This window comes from Apium graveolens, chromosome 6, assembly GCF_009905375.1.
Source record: "Apium graveolens cultivar Ventura chromosome 6, ASM990537v1, whole genome shotgun sequence".
In the NCBI taxonomy this organism is placed as follows: Eukaryota; Viridiplantae; Streptophyta; class Magnoliopsida; order Apiales; family Apiaceae; genus Apium; species Apium graveolens.
Genome location: NC_133652.1, coordinates 189,690,117 through 189,709,434, shown reverse-complemented (window position 1 = coordinate 189,709,434; position 19,318 = coordinate 189,690,117). Strand labels below are relative to the sequence as shown.

Below are 19,318 nucleotides of genomic sequence, written 5' to 3'. Positions count from 1 at the left end.
ATCAGTCTTCGCCATAGGAAAGAATTTAGTTAAGAACTTTTGAGCAAGATCCTCCCATTTGGTGATAGAACCTGGTAGTAGAGAATGTAACCAACTCTTAGCTTTATCTCGCAGAGAGAATGTAAAAATCCTCAACTTAATAGCATTTTTAGAAACTCCATTGAACTTGAAAGTGTCGCAGATCTCGATGAAATCTCTGATGTGCATGTTGGGATCTTCTATAAGAGAACCCCCCAAACTGAACTGAGTTCTGTATCATCTGAATCATGCTCGACTTGATCTCAAAGGTATTAGCCGAGATGGCTGATCGAACCATGCTAGACTGAATGTCATTGATCTTCGATTGAGAGTAATCCATCAAAACCTTCAGATTTACTTTCGGTTCTCCCATTGTAATAACTTTTTCTTCTTCCTTCTCAACTAAGATATCTTCTTCAACTTTCTCCTCGACTACAACTTCTTCCTCAGCTTGATCCAGTGTTCTCTTACGAGACCGAGAACGCGTATACATACACGCTCGCTAGAGTACCTGAAACATGGCAAGGAATTTAATAAGTAACAATGTCCGAGTCACTAAACTTTAACGACCAATGATGACAAACACATAAACTAAAAGTTAACATCGAATCCCCGGCTGCGGCGCCAAAAACTTGTTAGGGCTGAAATACGCGCTAATATTCATGCAAGTATACGTGATCACAAGTAATATAGAATAAATTCTAGTTCATTCCCACATGGACTGATTTTGGTTAATTTCAATTTATGTATTTATGCAACAATGGTAGGGCTATTATCCAATGCTAAGAAGAATAACAAATTGAGGTTGTTTATGACTAAGATTAAGTAAGAGATTATACTAACGAACATTAACTATGAGAGTAAAGAGAGTTGAATACTATATGATACAAACATGGGATTCTAACTTCATTAAGTACTTTATTTAATAGCCTTTTCGTTCTTAACCTTAGTATGTAATGGTGATGACACTAATTAGATAACACGAAACTGATAAAAGCCAACTTTCGTTGTACGAATACCATACTACCAGACATCCACAAAAGAGATAAAAGCTGAATAGACAACAATTATATTGAGAACCTATATGTCTATAGAATTTGACAACATAACAGTTTAATGAACAAGTTATCTATCATGATTATATAGGGCAAGTAAGATGGTTAAAATTACCTACGAATCATGCATATCAAATACATGAACCTATGTTAGCATGGCAAGTTCTAAACCCTTAAATTCCCTTTCACTTTATTAAAGATTAACCCGCTATCTTATAAGTTCGCGACGCTCATAAGACGAATAAGCACAACCAATACTAGGTTATCATACAATCACCACACACCAAGGCATCGAAACAAATTAAGTAAAGAAATCCATAAATAAATCCGTTAGATCCCCACGATAACGATTAGCCCATAATCGGGCTCATCATCAATGGGTTCTGATGAAAGCATGGTATAATAAATGTAGTCTTTATACTGAATAAATAATAAAGAAAGTACGAAACAAGAGTATAGGTTCACGAATAAGAAAACTAGCATCCAAACTTACAACTTAAAACAAAGAATCACAAGTTTAAACTAGAACCTCTTCACCTTGGTTGAATTGTGATATATGGTCTTCTTACGTTTTCTCCTTAAGCTCTGGTACGTCTCGTTATGAAAAACGACCTTAAGTTCTGAATATATAGCAGCCCATGTAGAGTAGAAGTCCATCAATCAGAATCACAAGAGAATCAGGATTCTTTTATCTTGACCTGGCGCGGCCGCGCGCTTGACCAGTACGGGCGGGATGAGTTTCTGTTCTTTGGGCGCGGGCGCGCGCTATCACAGCGCGAGTGCACTGACTCTCTGAAGAATTTTCTGACTTCTTCCTTTCTTGCGGCTTTGAGTTGGTCTTTTCAAGTGCTTTTATTCTGGACATCATCCTAACACCATATTAGCATCAAAACAATGCTAATTCACCTATATTCCTGATAAATGCCTGAAATGCAAAAACACTATAAAACACGTTAAAAACACTAACAACTTGAGTACAAAACATCAATTCAAAGCTTTACGGAGCGTTATAAAGTGTCATAAATTCCACTCAACAGTGAGCAACAAGCCCACCAAAATAACATGTATAATAATTAACAATATATGAGCATTCTCATTGTACTCATGAAAGTCTTGGTTAAGCAGAAATGAACCAAGTTTGATATCTTAACGCGACAAAGTCGTAAAATATTTAGTATATATATATATATATTTCAAAATCTTTGAAATCCTCTGCCATGCATAATATACAAAGAGTTCCAATTTAGGAATGTATAAAAATATCGTTGCTAAGTGATCTCATATATATATATAACCTTGTCTCAATGTTTTTCTGAAAATCTTTGTCATGCATAAGATAATCATTTACTAGATAGAATTTGAAAAGATGAAGTTACAAGATACTCCAATATACTTATATCTTTTCTGAATACTACTTGATCTACCACCGTTCAAGGTATAATCAGTCTCAAAAGTTTATCATATATTGAAGAAGTTACAAAGTAAGACTTCTATATATAACTCATTTTGAGAAGAAACTCTTTAGAACCTCTGTGTGAAAGTAAACACAAGGTTTTGTTTAAATACATTTGGAAGAAGGAAACCACCAGAATAACGTGATACCTTTGCTAATCAGGCAATGTACCTCTCTTTATAATTCTCTACTAGTAGAAGGACGAATTTCATTGGGTCATCACCCTGGCCACATAAGGGCAATATGCTGGATTGTCCACAGCCTATTACGCTTTGATGGACTGTCCCATAGACTCTTACACTTTGATGGACTGCCTCGCAGCCTCTTACACTTACTCTGGCATACAAGGTGCCAGACCATTCCAGTTCCTTGAAGAATCGTATCCTTGTAACTGGAATCCGAATTTAATCGACGTTCCCCTAGCGTATAGTAGCTCGTTGATAGGTACAATATTATATAATCAACTACTTCCCGAACATGGGCAAGTATCAAAACTTTCTTTATCAATTCAGCAACCTTGTTGTGAAAATAAAATACATTACTGAGTCGAATCCGTTATATTTTGAGCGAGTATTTAGATCCCCTTCGAAAGGAAGGATTTAAATTTGAAAACGGGTTTGAGATCTGCTCTATACTTTTGAAATCATTTGGTACAGTTTGAAAATATTTTTCAAAAACAGTTTTAGGAAAGGAATGATTTAAATAAATTAAATCGTTTATCAAACTCATTTAAAAATATGAAAAGAATATTCAAATAATATTCCTCAAATAATCCTTTCTTAAAGGATATATTTAAATAAATTAAATAAAATAAATCCTTAAATGAATATTCAAAAATAATATTTATTTAATAAATAACAAATATCTATAAGTCAGAACTATAATCGAATAATCAAAATAATATTTATTAATAATATTTGATCATAAGTAAGATCTCAAATGAATATTCGAAAATAATGTTTGATTATTATTCAAAACTATCGAATATACCTTATTCAATTAATAGTTATAGAAAACTATATAAAATATACTCGGGAACCTCGCCTCCCGGTTTTAGGAAATATGTTCAACTTTGGGTCCCCTATATAAAGGGTATACGCAGACACTACTTATCTCTAGCGTAGATATTATGCAGTTTATAAACAATTGAATTGAAAATAAAATATCAAGATTTCAAAGAAGACATGCATATATATATATATATATCATATCAACATGCTTTAATATATCACAAGATTTACTAATGACAATCATGCACTTATCTCAAGATAATGCATATATATACATCACAACAATAATGTATATGAGTAGAAAACTTGTCTGGGCAACGAGGGTGGTAATATGTTTGATGTGAGTCCGGTAACCTATAAACAATATATAAGATGGAATTAAAACATGGTCGCTTAAGAAACTAGACTTTATCCCCTTAGATTCAAACATTCGCTTCTGCGCTAAATGATTTTCATTAGTCGCTTGAGTACCCTCGGCTCCACCATTTTTATAAAATTAATCATTTAGCGTTTTAAGGCGACTCTTTGGAGAGGAGTTTAAAAACTGACTAATACACTTTAAATAATTGTTTCATAATAAAATTAGTATTTTAAGGGCCTTAAACAAGGTTTCAAAGTTATGCGAGGGGTAAAGGCTCGCTCGTAAAATGTCGTTCCTTAAAACAGTCGTTTCTCCTAAACCGTAAATCGGATTAAAGCGATGCATATATCAAATTGAATCTTAAAATATAAACTAGCTAATAATGGCAGTGGTGAGTTTCAACAGCAGGGGGTTTGAGTACAAAATTTACACACAAGACATTCATTGGAAAATCGGGCATTACGACGGCTATAAACTAACGATTCCTAAATCTTTAAACAACACCAATTCAATCAATAACCCAACCACAACTCAAGATCTTATATTTCACCAATAAAACAAGTCAAAATCTGTTAAGTACCTCAAACCCAACAAGTAATACTCATGGCTCAACAATCAACAATAAATAACTTAATATACATACAACCAAACATGCTTAATCCTCTCATTCACTAACAATCATCAAACATCCATTTACAATCCAAAATAATACAAGATTATAACTTAAATAAAAAGGGAGGGTCTTGGTTTTACGGTTCTCTTAACTCTCGTTCTCGTTGATCGTTTGAGGGATCATATTTGGTATCTTATCATTTGGGTTTCCCTAAGTACTTCTTAATGTCTTTTATTCCTTGAATGATCCTCTGTTATAATCCTTGAATTTAATTCCTTTAATCTTATTACCTTATACTTAATTCCTTCGGCATATTGTGGATTTTTGGAAAAAATCAAAGTGTTCAAATTCGAATTCTGACGACCTTCACATACACTTATTTACATTACAGAATACTAATATGAACTCAGAATTTCCATAACAGAACTCCTATATAGGGTGATCTGATAATTTTACTCAATCAACAAAAATGAGCAAAAGTTACTATTCATTAGGATTTTAAAAATTCCAAAATTGGGGTTATTACAACTGAGCTCTCGATAAGTCTAAAATGACTGCTCGATAAGTCTTTAATGACTTTTTGATAGAGTTCTCTATAAGTCTTTAATGACTTCTCGATAAGTCATGTAGAGATCTCGATAAACCTATTGATATGGAGTTCTCTACAATACAAATATAGACTTCTCGATAACTCAGACCGGAATAATTTAATTCAATAAATTATTTCAAAAAAATACTTTTGTTATAAAATCTATTCTAATTATGTGATGTATTTCTCATAATATAAATTAGAATAATTTAGTCCTAGTGGGCAAACTGGGTATTTGCACAACATATTGATATGTCACTATCTAGTTCTCGATAAGAGTCAAGAAAATGACTTCTCGATATGAGTTCTCTACACACTCCATGTGACTTCTCGATATACTTTTCAGTTTTTCTAATTCTTTTATCGTGAAGTCACATCTTTACACTATAAATACCCAGACATCTTGACATAACCCCTCTTTACGCTTTTGAGATCTCAATTGACCTAATTACATCAATTTTTCACCATTTTACATCTTTTCAAGCTTTCTCTCTCACAAACACTTTCCCACTCATTTATCTTAAGCTTTCTAAGGACATCCAACACAAACACCCAAAGAGCAGAAATCCCCAAGGATGAAACCAACTACTTAGCTTTTATTGACCCAACACATGCACATGATAATTTCAAGTGCTTTGTGAAGTTTGTATCTGATTCTTATCTTGCAGGTGCTTTCACTGCTAATCCAACCTTGTATTTGGATGTGGTGAACGAATTCTGGAACAATGTTGCTTTTCACACTAATATAAATGATAACAAAGCAGTTTCCATGACGGTGACTTGCACAATCAAAGGTGTGGCTATGGAGTTCAATGCTAATGATATCAACAAAGCACTGGGCATCTCCACAGAGAACATGGTTGAAGCTCCTAGTTCTCAGGAACTAGCTGAATTCATGTACTTCATCAACTATAGTGAGAAGATTGACTTGTCCAGGATGAACAAGAAGAACTTGAGAATGGAGTGGTCCTTTGTGTTTGACACAATAATAAGGCCCTTCACATGCAGGAATAAAGGTTATGACAATATATCAAGTATGGTCCAAAATCTGGTATACTTAATAACATATGATAAACATCTTGATATTGGAAGCCTTATCCATGGAGAGCTAAGAAAAAGTTAACAATGCCTTTGGTAAGGGGTAAGGAAATTTTCTTTCCAAGATTCATCATGTTTGTTTTAAATTATAAAGTGAATGATATTAATCAAACACCAGGCATTGATGCCATTCAAATATGCATTTGTAAGTTAGTGTCCCAAATTCTATTTGGATCATTGAATACAAAGAACCACGTAAAGGTGAGCTTAAATGTCACTAACTTTATGTTGGAGAAATTTAGGACTTACCCTTACCCAATGCCTGACATGAGGAGTAGTGTCATTTCTAGTACGGCTTTGTCTCCTAGACCTATAGAAGTAAAAATATAGGCACACCCACAGGAACCTACCATAGCGGCAACCATTTCTTCTAAAACCCTAAAAATTAGCAAACCAACTGCTTCATCCTCTCAAATGGGTGAAGTTAGTATAAAGAAGAGAAATCAAATGAACTTAGCTGTGATTAATGAGATTGAAGAAACTCAAGGTGAGGATGTAAGTTACCTGGTCAAGAAATCAAGGAGAAAGAAAATAGAGTTGACCACTCAAATGACCACCTCTGCATCTTCCCATTAAGGTACAATTATAGACAATGGAATTAGATAGACCTTAGTGGCATCTTCTCAACAAGATGTCACTATTGACCAAAGCACTATCCCAAGTGCAATTTGTAAAGAGTCTGCACCTCTTCTTGTGCACACTCAAGAAGGTGAAAGAAGTAATAAGGCCGGAACACACCATGAGAGCACACCAATTGAAACTCCCTCTTCTACACAGGGAGAGTTGCCAATAATCAACACTGAACTCACTCATTCATCTCTTAAATTTCTTCCTCATACAATGAAGGACTTGAATTCACTTCTCAAGTCCTACCAACATCAAGTGACACAGTTCTTGAAACTATGCTCTCAGAAACCAAATTTATATTATGAGAGGCCAAATGCTGAGTAGGACATCAATGACACCATCACAAATATAGGGATTTCATTATAGCATCAATCCTGAAGATTCAAGATTATCTGTCAACAAACCGTTCTATCGTCGAAATGGAAAGTCTAAAAATGCAGTTTGAGGAGTGCAAGATCAAGGGCCAAGATGAACTGGACGAAGGATGGCATTGTGCAAGACATGCCTGTACATAATAAGACTAATTCATCTTGACAACCCTAAGGATAAGTTGTTTGATAATATAATTTTTTAATTTATAATTGTATTCCTTGAGTATGTAAAAAGGTTAAGTAGATTAGACTGGGGAATTTTTCTGTGAACAACCATCACTACTAGAAATACTGCCTACGACATTACCCCTTTAACATCAGTTAGAAATGTCACCGATTTTAAAAGTGATTTTAACATCGATCATTTCTAAATTGATGTTAAAGATGGTATAAGGCATCACTCTGTAAAAAAAAGCCGATATCTATTGTTATTTTTAAGAAAATTGAAAATCCCGCTTCCCACTTTATCCCATTACTACACCAAAAAATTCCCCCCTTAGAACAAATTTTTTATTTCCCCCTTTTTCCCCTTTCCATGCCGCTTTCTCTCTTCTCTTTCACTGTCTGTCTTCTCATTTCTCTCTCACTCTCTCTCCATTCTCTCTCGCTATCTCCGTCTCTCTCTATAACCCTCATATTATAAACCTAATTAGTGAAATTAATCCCAATTTTTAGTCATCTACATCTCTCTCATCATTACCCTAATTAAGCACAAGCCTAGTTTTAGGTATGTTCTAATAGAAGGAGGTGAAAAATTAGGCTCTATTCCCTCTCAGTCAAGGTTGGTGTGTGTATGTTGCATACAAGCTATATACAAACATCTTCCTGACGAATCCGATGTGAAGTCGTTGTGATAATTGTAAACCTCAAAGTAGCAATACACAATCTACAAAAAGAGTCTTGATATCAGCTGAGGCACGTGGTTTGTAATTTGGAAAGTTTTTGGGCATCCATTGCATACTTATTGCCTCTACTTCTTTTGATATGTAATGTTTTTATTATTTTTGTTTTTGCAACTTTATTGTTCTATAATTATATGTTTGTATGCGTGTATGTGTGTTTGTGGCTTATCAGTTGAATAAAATGCTTATGTCAGGGTCATTCTTTTCTTCCTAAGATTTTTTGAGATAGTGCCTTGTTAAGTTGTTATCTTGGACTTATTTCATTGTCCATTTTGCAGATTGGGACCAATGATAGCAATACTAAGATATTCACCGATCACGACATATTATGTCTCACTACCTCCCGAGAAGCTAAAGTTTGATAGTCAAATAAGTGCACAGCGGCTTAGAAAATCCTTTGACAGTGTAAGTATGTTCAGGATTAACTTTTGCTAAACCATTCTAGCGGTTTTCTAATGTTTCTTTGGCTGATGAGGTATTGCACTTAGACATATATGCTCTTTATCTTTGCATCAACTGATATTGTAATTTTTGTCCTGTGTAGATATCAAATTTATTTCTTTAACCCCTGTAATTGATCTAGGATTATCTCCATGTATTCCCTTGGACATATGTGAGTATTCCCTATCCACACTTGTGTTGTTTGATCACATGTTTGGTGTTTGGAATCACCGGTTAATGTATTTCTCTGTTCACCAAGGCCTCATTTGCGTTTTGTTATGACTTTGATTGTGAAGTCGGAGATTTTAAAATACAATTGCATATATTCTCTATTACTTTAGTGAAGTGTAGTATACGGTACTCACCTTTTTGTAAATTGAAATGCAACGTCTAAATGTTTAAATTTCGTTATCGGGCCACGTAAAGCTCTAAATAAGACTATTTTTTCCGAATGGATGATGTAAATGGTTTAGCACGTAGTATTTGGCAATTATTTAAGTGAAAAGGTAGTTAATTACGGTTTTTGTTTTTGTATCATTTGCATTTACTAAAGTTTTTCGATGTTTTATTAATACATTCATGTTCATTAACTCATTCACAGTGACCACAAGATGAGAACTTATGAAGCAGAGGGTCAGATGATCCCTCATTGCGTGATAAATTATTATACTATTGATGGCAATAATCAACCAGTCTTATTTTCTGTATTGCCACTTCACTGGAGCAAATATGAGACCCCAGGAAATTTGGATACATGGATATTCTTAAGTGGTATTCTAGTGACTGGGCAAAAAATGTGTAAGAAGATAATAGCATGGAGGCCAGAGATTTCTTATGCATTTACAGTTATTTATGTTCTTTCCAAGAAAAAGTTGTGGATGCAGCTCCGAAAGCCTAGGAGAAGCTTTAAAGAGGATATTATGTCTACTTTGGTAGCTATTTTATTGATCTTAATATGAACTCATGTCTGATGATTTTTCTAGATGTGCGGACCCAGGCTATGTATCAACTTCTAAATTCAGGTTTTATCGGATTGATATTTTCCTGTTTTAATGAAGAAGCGCGAGTTTAATGCTTTTTCTTTGGGACCTGAAGTACAACTTTAATACTTATCACTCCCTTTATAAACTCAAATGCAAGAAAGTTCAAACTAGCAAATGTGATGCTAGGTAGGAAGAATTCAGGTTATAGCATTTTAGTCTTTAGACGGAAAACATAATTCCATGTCGGGTCCTGCTTCTCTAACACCTGTAATTGATCTAGGATTATATCCGAGTTCCTCAGAGAACCTGTCATCAAGATCCGACTCTATTTGGACCCATAGTTTAGAATAAGATACTGGTGATTCACGAGCTACTGCTACAGCTTTGAAGGTATATATATATTAGGTATATGTTGTGTACTTGATGATATGATAAATAAAATACCTTAGTAGATTTAATTTAGTGAATTTGTAGCTTTCAATAGATGATCACTTTAACATCCGTTGAAAGGGTAGCTTATGTTTTAATTAGTTTAGTAGCACATTTCTGCATATTGTAATGCCTTAGAGAATTAGATGTTGTAGAATGTTTTAAGTCATGTTGACTAGTAGATTGGCATGCAAGATAGGTTGGCTAACTGTAAATATTAGGTGCCTTGTAATCTTGTATAAGTGAAATAGAGTTAACTGCCATGAAGATGCTCTCAACGGATGTTCCACAAGGTTTCAACGGATGATCAACTAGAGTTTCAACGGATGATCAACTAGAGTTTCAAGGGATGATCAACCAGACTCTCAACTTATGATCCAATAAAGTTTCAACGGATGATCCCACAGAGTTTCAACGGATGATCAAATTCAAAAGCAGTTGATAGTGACTTGACAGTCACATGCGTTGATTGTATGAAAATGGAATGTGGCAGCCTATTTACATGTTTTAGAGAACAAATAAGCATTTCATTTCCATGCGAAACTGAAAATATTCAAATATGCTGGATAGAGAAATGAAGAAGCATGTAATTAGACTAAGAAACATTTTGTCTTATTTGTTTGTCTTTTTATCATGTAACTTGGTGATATATGAACCAAGTGTAGCAAGTAGAATAGTATTGTAGTTAGTAAGCAATTACAATAGAATTAGATAAAGCAATATCTGTAAAGAATTTCCTTATTTTTTGAAAATTCAACTTGTAAGAAGCTGTGTGCAAATCTTTCATCACAGAGTTCTCAAATTTATATATATCTGGTGGAAAAATTCAATCCACCAGAAAGTTTTTAAATACTTGTACTTAATTACTTTATGTTTGATTTCTTCAATACTTTCATTCCGCACTTTAGCTAAATCAAACACAGTTATATATTCAAAGTAGAACGATTCTTAAAATCCAAAAAGTAGCCAGAATTACATTCAACCCCCCTTCTGTAATTCTTTTTTAGATTATTTGGGAATGACAATTGGTATCAGAGCAAGCTCTTGAAAAACAAAGAGTTTAAAGATCACAATAATTAACAAGATGAACAGAAAAGATGTTGGAGTAAAGATTCCATTTCTGGACAAAGACAATTATCACCATTGGAAGGTGAAAATGCACCTGCATCTCCTCTCTCAAGATGAAGAAGATGTGGACTGTATTGAGAAAGGTCCTCAGGTCCCTATGATTGCTGCTACACGGAATGAGCCATCTATCCCAAAGCCTAGAGCAGAATTGTCTGATCCAGATATTGAGCAAGTTCGTAAGGATAAGAAGGCCATGAACATTTTGTTTAATGGTGTTGATGGTGTTTGACAACATAATAAATTGTAAAACTGCTAAAGAGGTATAGAATACAATTTAAGTTATATGTGATGGAACTGAGCAGGTAAGGGAAAACAAGATGCAACTCTTGATTCAACAATATGAGCATTTGCATAGTGAAGAAATTGAGTCACTCACTGACATATTTAGTAGGTTTCAAAAACTACTAAATGCTCTAAATTTGCATGGAAGAGTCTATCAGACAAAAGACTCAAACCTCAAATTCCTTAGATCTCTGCCAAAGGAATGGAATCCTATGACAGACGTACTAAGAAACTCTCAAGATTACAAGGAATTTTCCTTGGACAAACTGTATAGGATTCTAAAGACCTATGAGATTAAAATAGGGAAAGTTGAAAAGCTGGAGAAAAGAATGAAGGAGGGAGGATCCAATACGTTGGTTGCTAAGAAAGAGAGAGAGAAAGAGATATAGGTAGAAACTGTGGAACCTACACCAAACCCTAGAGTTTGTGAAGGCAAAGGAAAAGGGTTAGTAGCTAAACATGAAGACCATCTTAGTCAAGATGATATAGATGACATAGATGAGCATCTATCTTTTTTATCCAGAACATTTGCCAAGCTTAAATTCAAGAAGAATTTTGGAGCATCCAAGCCAAATAGAAAGATGGTTGAAAAGTCAAAATTTAAACGTTTCAAGTGTGGCTTGAGTAGTCATTTTGCAAGTGAATGCAGAAAGCCTGATTTTGATAGAAAGAAGTTTGAGCCTGTAGATTACAAAAAGAAGTACTTTGAGTTGCTCAAACAAAAGGAAAGGGCTTTTCTAACTCAGGAAAATGACTGGGCTGTTGATGGATTGGAGGTGGATGAGGATACAAGCTATGTCAATCTAGCACTTACGGCCAAATCAGATGAAATAGAAGTTAGTTCATCCATTTATCAGGTAATCACCACTAATCTAGCACATTGATCTAAAGCTGAGTGTAATGATGCTATAAATGACATGTCTACTGAATTATATCATCTGCGTGTTACACTCAAATCTCTCACTAAAGAAAACACTAAAATTAAAGAGAATAATTTATTTTTAAGTAAAAGAAACAATGTGTTAGAAACTTAATTTGTTGAGTTTGAGAAACTGAAGATGGAGTGCAAGATTGCCAAAGATGAACTAACTGAATCCTTAAAGGAAGAGGAGATTTTAAGAAAACAACTTGAACGAGAACAGGAAGTAATTAAGGCATGGAAATCATCTAGAGATGTCCATGCTCAAATTACTAAAGTTTAAGGTATAGAATCTTTCTGTGATGAAGCCTGAAAAAAGAGCAATGAGAAACTGAATCCCAACTTGGAAGAAGGACTTCCAACGGATGTGGATTGGATGGATGACGAATGTTATCCGTTGAATGATCAAAAGAATTATCCGTCGAAAGACAAGGAACCACATCCATTGAGTGAAAGAAAGCCAGTTAGCAAATCCCAGCTAGCTAAGTTAAATGAGAAATATGGATAAGTTTCCAAGAACTTTGTTCCAGGAGAAACAAGTCAAGTGAAAAAGAACAAGAGAGTCAATGTAGGTCACCTGTCAATCAAGAAATTGAATGACGGATTGGAGAAAATAGTAGTTAAAGCAGAATTAAAAAGAAAAAACAATAGGAATGGGAAAGTAGGAATTAACAAACATAATAACTACACACCTGATAAATATGCACCTAGAAAAATCTGTGTGAAATGTGGTACTGTTAATCATTTGTCTGTTAATTGCAAACTTGCTATGCCTGCACCCATGTCTGCACCTTCTTCATTTCCTAACATGCCTACAATGCCTGTGAATGTTATGCCTGCACATAATTTGAATGCACATTTTGCTAATATGCCATTTGCATAAAATCCTTACCATGCTCCATTCAGTATGCCACAAATGCCATTTAGCTGGCCCAACTGGAATAATATGTTTGCTCAATATATGCCTTTCCATGTTAATCAACCTGTGCATGACAATTCTGTAATGATGAATGGTTTTAAAGGATCTACTCAATTGACCAAGGATGAATCTCGGATACCTAAGTCAAATAAGGACTAATATAACGACTCGTATATTTATATTTATTTAAGTATAAATATTAAATAAAGAAAATCATTTATATTTCTTTCAGCTGAGTGTTGTATTGCATAGTGGTTGAATGTGTTCCGTGGTATTCAAAATATTGTTTGTGTGATTAATTGTTGAGACGTAATGTTTTGTTTTACTGTTAAAAGTGATTGCATGGAGTATTTACTTTTAAAAATATTAGTGTTATCTTTAAAAATTATTTTTATTGCTTTATAATTTATTTAATAATTTTAGGAATTTATAAAATTTAGAAAATAATATTTTGTTAATTATTTATCCCTGAATGACTTTCTGACTATATTTAAGTGTAAATTCAGTATCAAATTCCAGAATGTTTCAAAAATCATGAAAATCATATTTATTAACTTTGGAATATTTCGAGAATTTTAAAATTATTTCAGAAATTTTTCGGCTTTTATTCACCTGCACATTTGTTCGTTAAATTATAAAATGCGGGTCTGATGCATGTTCAAAAAATGATTTAAAAATTTTGAAAACTTTATATTATTAGTTTTTAATTGTTTGAGAATTTTAAAACTATTTTGGTAATTTCTCAGGTTAATTTTATCCGCAGATTAGTTTGTTAAATTGTGAGTTTTGTGTTTATTGCTAGGTTTTACAGATTAAATAATAATAAGAAAGGGGGTCAGATAATTACAGACGAGCTTATCTTTTTCTCCCCAGTTTTTTGTCTCTCTCTCTCACATCGACTTTCTTTCTCTCCAATTTTCTCTCTCGTTCTCTCTAATCTCTCTCACTGCACTCTTTTTTTCTCTCAATCCCTTATCTCTCCTCCCTCCTGTCTCCATCTCTCTCTGTTTTCCCCTTTATTCCCCTAATTTGCTCCATTTTGGTGAGTTTTCCGGCCACTGTTCCCGTTTTTCAGTTTAATTGCTTTGGTTGCTGTTTGGCTGATATATACACATATATACACGGGTGTATGTGTGTGTCCGTCGAATGGTTTATGATGTTGGTTGTGATGCCTACCGTTGTCGCTTCGTTTTGACTTTCCGGTTTCCGCCGATCTTTTTCCGGTGAGGTGGCCGGAGTTTTGTGCTGCACGTATGCGCGTGTTTGTTTCGTATTTGGTTGCCTTGGTTTGACTGTTCTGTGGGAATTTTAATTTTATTAATTTAATTAATTTTTTACAGTAATTAATTGATTATATTTGTGTAATGAAAATAATATTTTGTGCAGGAAATTAATATGATTCATCGGTGAAATTTGTGTCGGAAACCCAAATTTATCTTACTACCGTCGGTGATGAGTCTCGGCGAGCCGACGGTAGACGGTGATGAATATTTCTGAGTCCTACAATTTAAATAATAATAATAATAATAATAATAATAATAATAATAATAATTAATAATTGAATTTGTATCGGTGATTGGGAATTTGAATTGTGGATTATCGTTGGTTGTGAAGTTGATTATATATCGACGGGATAGTCCGATAAATAGAGGAAACGCTGCCCGATTTCTGAGAAATTAATTCTGGAAATATGGGAACGTATCCTGTAATTATCAGAAATATCGAACGAATATATATAAATACTTTATTCAAAATCTGACATTTTGTGGTGAAATATTTTGCCAAAAAATATTTGATAACCCTAATTCCAAAAATGACGGGTATATGTATTTTCCGAGAATAAATACCGAAACGACTTTCAAGGACGTGAACTCTGATTGTTACTGCATTACAGTAATGCGTATAATTATGAGTAAGGTTTTGATATCATATGGGTATAGTATTAGCAAGGATATGTCAAGCATACTCAATCGTTTAATTTAGGGTATCTAAGTTCTATAGGTCGTAATCGAAAGCCCGAGCATCCAAGTTGGTTCAAAGCCAGCCAGGAATAGTTGTTAAAGCGTATTGAGGCAAGTACCCTTTATCTTTTGTGGTTCAGTAATATATGAATAACTGTTGATTTATATTTCGTATTGGAACAGAACATTTTAAGTTACGTATCCCCTATGTTTAAAAATGTTTATTAACTTACATTTTGGGGAAAAGTAACTTCTGAAAATGCCTATCTCTAAATTGTGAATAAAATTGGGATGGTTTTGGAAAGTGTGCTGGAATGGAACTGTTTTGAAAAGAGAAGGTACATGTGATTTAAAAATTGGATAAAATAGATCAGATAATTGGATGAGCTTGCGCAAGTGGCCCGTAATGGCCTAGAAGATGGTGTAAGAGGCTAAGTTGGTCGCGCACCCTATTTAAACCACTTAGTCCAGCGTGATAGAGACCTAGCTAGTCTCTGAGTTCCGCAACAAATTTTGTGGGATGGCAGATAGAGCTGTTCGGTGATGATAACCTGATCAGCTATCTAATCATTGATCATCCAGTTTATATCTGAGCGAGATTTTATGGTTCCCATAACGGAACAAATGGTTTCGCGGTCCCCTTAACGAGACAGATGGTATTGTGGTTCCTGTAATGGAACAGAGGATTTGAAAATGAAAATAGCATGGTAAAATTAGACTCTGGTATTTTTATAGCACACAACTGATGTTATTATTTTACAGAGCATGCTAGTTGTTGATATCCAGTATACACTTATTTTACTTGTTTTTGTAACAAGTTCTGATTTCTGTTCCTATAACTGTTTATCATAAATTGTTTTACTTATTATTCATATAGTGGTACTGTGGGCGATTGATTGCTCACCCTTGCAAAATGTTTTATATATTCATATATTGTAGATGTCTAAGAGACCCTTCTGTCATAAGCAAGGCCATATTCCAGTTCCTCCTATCAGGCTCCTCTGAGATAGTTGTGTCAGACCAGGTGTGGTCTGTGAGTTGCTGTAAAAATTTAGTTATATCAGGATGTTTTAAATAAGTTGTTTTGTATTAATTGTGTAACCTAAATCATACTTGAACCTGAAAAAGATCTTGTTAAGGGGTTGTGTTTATATTGAAATAAGAATGAGTTGGTTGTATTATATTTATGGTTTATTGATGTTCATGACGTCAACTCCTGACCCCGGGTTGAGGCCGTCACAGGTTGGTATTAGAGCTACAGGTTTAAGTCCCTGATTTAGGTTAGGGATGAAAGGAATATGTCCTAAGTCCAATCAGGTATTAGGATTTAGGAATAACTTTTATGTAATCTGTTTTGATTTCATTGATATTAATAAAGACTTGTTTTGTTTTTATTAAGGGCTCTATCTATTTAAGTGTTTAAACCATAGTTTAGAGTAAAGCTTTTTATGGATTATGATGAGATCATAATAGTGAGACCTAAAAAGATGATAACTCTAAACTTAAATAGTTCCTGGTCATAGGATTACTAATTGGTAATTAATTATCCGCAAAGATCGGTACATACTATGCTTGCTTCATTATGAAGGATGTCTATTCTCATAGACATTTGTGTGGTGACACTATAGCTAGTATGTAGGTGCTTATTATAGAATAAGTTCACTGAACATGACTCGCCCAGCTGAACAACTGATGGAGTTCACTCACGTGTCAGCAGTTGTTCGCTTAGTGATAGTTGTACAAGTATCCTTAGACTTGAGGTCATCATAGTCATCTTGTGTACACTGAACTATGCTTTGGTTTAGTTCTTAGTCTCCAAGGACAATTATTAGGGCTCTTCTGGGTATAGGAATTTGTACACGAAGATAGTGTATGATCAATAAAGGATCTACCCCTTCCAGTGAAGGAAGCGAATGTTCAAGGCTGATCCACTTATGCTAGTTCAGGAATCTCTGGTCAGAGTGAATGAAATTAGAAATGAGTCTCTAATTTGCATAGAACTACACATAGTAAATGGTAAGCAAGTGATTGAATTAGATAGACTTGACACGAGATCCATGCCTTGTATTTAATCAGGACATTGTAGGGTAGAAGGAGTTTATTGTACGGTAACTATTCACTGATAGGTTCTTGGTATTCTAAGCAGTGAATTCATATTATCCGGATAGTCGCGATATGTTGAAAAGCATCACTCACGATGTAGAATAAATGTGATTAATTAATTAATCATATTTAATAAATTAGAGAATTTATATAAATAATGATAAAATAGTTTTATTATTATTTATTTCTACTACCGGCTTAATATTGAACCTAGAGGGTCACACCATAAAAAGAGAATGATTTTATGGTGGAGGAATTAATTAATAATGGCTAATAATTATTTATTTGTGAAATAAATAATTAATTGGCAAATTTAATAATTGAGTAAATGAGATTTAATTGATTATAAATTAATTAAGAAAAGTTCTTAATATTATTAATTAAGGATTTAATTTTTGGAAATTAAATCAAGAGAGAGAATTATTTCTAAAGTGTTTAGAAAAAGGATTAATAATTAAAAGGTGTTTTAATTATTAATGAGAATAATAAATGGGATAATAATAATATTATTTATGGGAAAATTTCAGCTGAAAATTTTGCCTATAAATACACTATTATAGACCCTATTTTATTCGAACCCCAGAAACCCAAAAGTTTTAGAAAACCAAATTCTCTCCACCTCCTCCTCCTCCTAAAAGTCGTTTTTTTGGTGTATACCGGTGGAGTGCTTCACACTTGAGGAGAACTGTTAAGGATCTCTGATCGTTGTCTCCGAATTATTTTTAAAGGTTAGATTCGATCCCTCGAATTTTTATTCACGATTTATATGCTTTTATTTGGATTTTGTATGTGTAAAAGTGTTTTGCCATGCCCCGTTGCGTTAAAAATCCTACAATGGTATCAGAGCATAGGTTGTATGCATATAGATCTGTGGTAAAAAATTTCAGAATTTTATGTTACAATTAAATTCGTATTAAATAATCATATATATATATATAATTGTTAGTAAGTATATATATATTACATCTGCTGTTGCTTGTCTGTGCTGCACGGTAAAGGAGGAAGGACAGGTACGGCGGCATGGAAATCCGTGCGAGGAAAACGGCGACTGCTGATAACAGGACGAAGGACCGCGCGTCGACCACGCGCGCGTGGGGCTCACGCGCTGGCGTGCCACGCGCGGCGCGTGGAAGACACGCGCTGGTGACGTCATGCTGACGTCATCAGATGACGTCATCAGATGACGTCATGCTGACGTCAGCATAGGTGTTAGGGACGCGTGAGGCGCGTGGGCGCGTGCGCGCGCGTGGGGGGAGGTCTGACACGCGCCTGACAGCGCGTGTGCGCGTGACGGCGCGTGGGGCACCTTCTCGGGGAGCGTGAGAGCGCGTGGAAGCTCAGAATTGGGTGATTTTGGTGCCGTTGGATTCGTCTTTTCAAGACGCTTCTAATGGTATATTATATGATATTTTATGAAATTGTTTCGAACTGTTTATAGCTAACAGAAGTGTTTTTAAGCTGTTTTTGACTGTTTAAATTGCTTTTAAATGCTTCATGTGATACATAGAGATGTATAATGCTTAGACGAATGTGCTAGATGATGTAACATGCCTACCTTGATGTTTATTCATGTTTATATATGTAATATATGCTTAGTTTATCATGCGATGATAGATTTAGGTGAACTTGAATGAACATAAGGCGTTTGTTAGACAACCTAGTATAGTGAAATTGTTTCATAACCTTAATAATAATATTATGAATACAATCATGAGATTCTTGTGTTTATGAAACACGTAATTGAATATGAATTTTCGATATGAGAGAAAGGATGATTCTGTCAACAACAGATTTCTATTTGTAAGAAAGGGTTATTAAGTGACGCCTCTTGACAATGCTCCACCCGATCTGGGAATCGTCTGATTATTGATTATTGATTTGAAATATTTAATTTAAAAGGAAGAATCTCTTTATAATATGATTATGATTGTTACGTAATATAATCCCTCTAAAATTAAATAATATCAAGTAGTAATTGGCCAATGATACAACGGGCTTGTGTCGGTCATAGCCTTCCAACATGGTAGAAAGTTGTTCTTATTTTTGAATCATTGTC

The 19,318-nt window shown here is 34.3% G+C and overlaps 1 long non-coding RNA gene across 1 annotated transcript; it reads left to right on the top strand.

The window, feature by feature from the left end:
- The first annotated feature begins 7,706 nt into the window (after positions 1–7,706).
- Positions 7,707–9,598, top strand: LOC141668291 (uncharacterized). The gene is made up of 3 exons (XR_012552982.1): positions 7,707–8,181; positions 8,376–8,502; positions 9,140–9,598. It is a non-coding gene; the product is annotated as an uncharacterized LOC141668291 (long non-coding RNA).
- The last annotated feature ends 9,720 nt before the right edge of the window (positions 9,599–19,318 follow it).